Source organism: Condylostylus longicornis, unplaced genomic scaffold (genome assembly GCF_029603195.1).
Source record: "Condylostylus longicornis isolate FDR11 unplaced genomic scaffold, ASM2960319v2 ptg000004l, whole genome shotgun sequence".
Taxonomy (NCBI): Eukaryota; Metazoa; Arthropoda; class Insecta; order Diptera; family Dolichopodidae; genus Condylostylus; species Condylostylus longicornis.
In genome coordinates, this window is record NW_026577973.1 from 20,776,155 (window position 1) to 20,780,935 (window position 4,781).

The following is a 4,781-nucleotide window of genomic DNA, read 5'->3' on the forward strand; positions in this document are numbered from 1 at the left end:
TTGCCTTAAAAATTTTTGATCTACAACTTAGATAATTTCTTATGGCTCTTCATATGTAATGTCTTTAGCATAGATGAATGTAGGTTATATTTTGTAAAGATTTGATATTATTTTGCAACAAATTATTTAAAAGCATAAATTATCGATAGTATGAAAAACTGATGCATGCAATAAAAACCGTTTGGCAGAAAAAAATAAAATAAAATTAGTGTTGATATATCTTGACGACCCTGTACACATAATTTTGTTTTCTCATATTGTTGATAGCAAAGCAACAATATGAAATTATTTATATGTGTTGGTTTGCATATGAAAAAAACTTAAGTATCTTACGAATGCGCGCTCTCTCTCTCTCTCTCTCTCTCTTTGTGTAGCTCTTCCTATTAACAATTTCCATGTGTGCATAGAGTTTATGAAAGAGTATTAAGTTTGTTTCACACTATGCAGAACTATGTTTGTGTTTTTTTATTTTGTATTTAAAAATTTTTGTTCTGCAAAGGCTATCGTTGAAGTTTTTAACGTTATAATACTTATATAATTATTACAAATAAAAAGAAAAAAATAAACTCTATTTTATTTTCTCGTTTTATTTCGTTATTATTCGTGTTATTTTGTAATTTTCTCTCAGCTATCTGCACCGGCATAGTATTCCTGCTGTAGAAATTTTTTTTTGTTTTATATAAAGACCGATAAAAAAGAGAACTAAAAATTAATTTTTTTTTTTAAGTTAAGATGCGAGCGTAGAACCACATAAATACAATATCATTTTTTTAGCAACAAAAAAAATTGTTTTTTTTCCTTTTTTCTTTTGTTTGAAAATGTTTCAGATTCATGATGTTTCCAAAGCATTGATTGTATTGGTTTAGTTGTAAAATCGCAAGGAACCTGTAAAGAGGCCCTCAGTGAATTTATTTTTTTTTTCTATAGTTAAAATTATACATTTTTAACGATTTTCGGTGCTATAATTTATTTTTTTTTCTGTGTTTTATTGTCATTTTTATTTTTGTGCCTTTAATTACGATCATCTATTAATGATATTAGAACTAAAAAACAAAAACGAAATAGTAATAAATTGGAATCAAAAAAGAAAACAAGAAAAATTAATAATTTGCAATATGCATACATATACATGTGTACATAATTATTATAATAACAGTAATCATTAATTATTTATAGTTTTTATATAGGCAATAAAGAAAAAGCAGCGAAAATATTTGTAAATGGTTTTTTTTTTTTATATAAATAATTAAATATGATTGGAAGTGAATAAATTATATCATTAAAAAAAAAGTTTTTCTATTAAATATATATTTTTGTGTATACATACATAATATCCATAAAATTATTTACGTACATAGGTACATATATATAATATGCAGATACATGATATTGTATTTATAATTTGTATACTAAAAATATCTGTAGATATTCACATTAATATAGCCGTTAATATTATATATAAATAGTTGCTATCTCTTTTCTTCAGACACTGTGATCGTGTGAATTTTAATAATTTTTACATACATACATATATATATTTTGTGCATAATTATTATATTTCTTTGTTTTTTTTTTGCTGTTTTCTTATAAATATTAAAGAAAATATCAAATAATAATTAGCAGTTATAACAACATTAATAATTGTTGTAATAATAACATATTACTGAAGTATATAAAAAAACAAAAGCAACGTTATAAGACATACATATGTATATCTGTTATACAGTGTATAACCATAACTTTCGCAACATTTATAACACAAAAATTAGATTTGCGCAAAAAAAAAAAAATCTCAAAAAAAAAGTAAATTAAAATTCATATAAAAAAGTGATAAGATTACTTTGATATCCGGTTAAAATAAAAACTGAAAAAAAAAAAAACAAATAATAAAAAATAAAATAAAAGAATTATAAGAGCAAGAGAAGGAGAAAAAAAAATGTTCACGTTACAATTTTTGTTTTAACATCTTTTTTTTTTTTCTTTTTGTCTCAGTGTATTTTGCTTTTTTTTTAAAACAGGTGAGATTATTAAAAACCTGTATGGAGTTTACTTAGAAGTTTGTAATCTTTAAGCCACACAAAAGACACACTTAAATACTTTTATACTATAGAAACAGTGTAATTAACTTTTAACAGTAGTCAATTTTTTTTATATACTTTTTAATTTAATTTAATTTTTTTATTAACCATCATAATATTAATTTGATTATTGTTGAATATGTGGTGTGATTTTATTTCAAAATTTACTATACAAGCAATGCATACCTCGTATATATTTTCACGGGTAATTATCAAACAAATACTTACTTGTGATTGATACATCTAGCCTCTACATACATAATATGACTAAAATACAAATAATTATTATGAAATATCTGAAGAAAAAAAGTAACATGAAAATGTTTTTTTACACACTTATTACATGGGAGTTACTGAAAATCGCCGTAATATTGTAATATACTTGTGTACATATAAAATTATTATCCACCTTTTAAGGAATAATACAAGTGGAAAGAAAAAAAAAATTATTATCATTATTAAAATAAAAAAAAAAGGTTCGTAGTAAAAATCTAAAAGATGTTAGGAAGAGCAAAAACAAAAAGTACTTAAATAAGTACAAATTTTTGTACAAAAATTTTAAAAATTCTCTATGAAACAAAAACTGTTTTCCGTTGCTAAATTGTTAAAAAAAAAATTATTTTTTTTTCTGTGTAAACCACTTAATGACATCAGCTGATAAAAAAAGAGAACTTCTTTTTTTTTATTTTAATTTTTTAGTACAGTGATAATTTTTTTTTTTTTGCTTTTGTTTTTCAGAAGTTTTTTGCCTTTTTCTTTTGTTTTGCTAATTATGATAAAATTTTAGGATATACATATGTACATATATATGTATGCACATATATAACATATGTGTTCATATATATATATGCCTTATATGTTTGTACATATATAGAAACGTGAATGATTGCACAACAAGAAAAATACTGCCAAAAAAACAAATTCAAAAAAAAAAACAATTCTTGCAACACTATGGTTTCAAAATTTAAATTTAAGGGTTTTTTCTGTGTAGATTTTATGTTACTTCCATATCTGAAGTCGTACTATGTCTATATAAGTGTATCATTATAGTATATTCGAGTATTTTATCTTGTTTATGCAAATTTTAATTCTGCCAAAATCTTAATCCGATTCATCATTAAAGAAATTTTTTGCTCTTAGTAAGAATCAAAAATTCTTCCATATTTTTAGCTTTTTCTCTAATTTACCAAATAAAAATTTAAACTTTCTCTAACGTATCTCAAAGTTCATATGATGAATTGACGTGTCTATTGAATTTAATTTTTCAGCTCAGTTTAAAAATTTAGATAGCAAACATTGATTCTTTGTTAAAATTTACAAGCGAAAGAATATTAATTGCAAATTTCTTAGAAATTGTGAATGACAATAAAAAATTTAGTCTATATTTGTGTCAAATATAAATAAGAATTGTTATAATTACTTTGCAGCATTACGTAGGAAACTGTTTGTTTAATTGTGATTTGTTTCTAACCCTTATATTTTAATTCTTATTTGGGGGTGCAGAAATACAAATATTGTAGTACATTTCATTGAATATGTCACAAAATTGGGAATTCTTATACTTATGCATATACTAAATAAACTTTTAAATTTAATAAATATTTTTGTATTTTATGTACCTAAAACATGTTTATTTTATTATTCGAAACATTTTGAAAAAAGTTAAGAAAGTCGTATAGCGGCCATAGACTTCATAGATTGTTCAAATCAATTTTGAATTTATCACTGGAGTTTCGTTGTCAAATTGCACAACCATGCAGTTGGCTGCCACATTATGTGTAACATTATGACAAAACAATATTCTTACTGACACCAAATATCTTCCATCGAAATGAACCAAAGCGAACTCCCCACTCATTTTGCAACAAAAAAAGCAGTTATGTCAACAGCGTCTATGTTAAATTAAGCGTTGCACTTTCCTGAATATGATTGGGTCCTTGTAAATTGATCTTGCTCCTTACGCTTCTTCAGTCTCATTCTACTACAATTCTATTCGTAATGATTTACCTAGAAATTCAAGAATTCAAATATATTGTTCTAGATGTAATCCCAGATAGCTTACTACAGTAATATAGAAAACATATAGTTTAGACTCTTAGAGAATATTTCTTTGCCTAAAATTTACATCACATTAAAAAAATCTTACTCAATTTAAATAAAACCATTAATAAATTTTAACGAATCTTACAAATACAATTGTATTTTGAAAATATTCTTTCTCAAGTTTTTTTGTTCATAATTAAATGAACAAAAGTAACACCCCCGACATCTTTTTAACAAGAAATTTTTTAAAGCAACCTTTAAATTATTAACCTTCAACCACTTAACTTCAAAAAAACCGTTTGTGATAAAAACAAGAAGCTAAGAAAGTATATTAACAATTATTCTTAGAAATACTCAAATGAATTTTTGTTTTAAGTTACCAAATGATCATAACTAGTTAAAATGACCATTTTATAATTTTTTCTGGCTTGGAATCCGCTCCAAGGTCAAATTATATTGTTTATTTTGTATTACATTTTTATATTTTCATTTACAATTTATTAGATTTGGAATCAAAAGAATTTTTTAGAAATTTGGTTTAAATAAAATGGGAAATTCATGTATCTTTTAAATCAATGGTTCTCAATCTAGTTCACCAGGTAATTTTGCTTTAAAATATTGCGGCATCCGTTTAAAATATTTTAATGTTTTATTTCATTT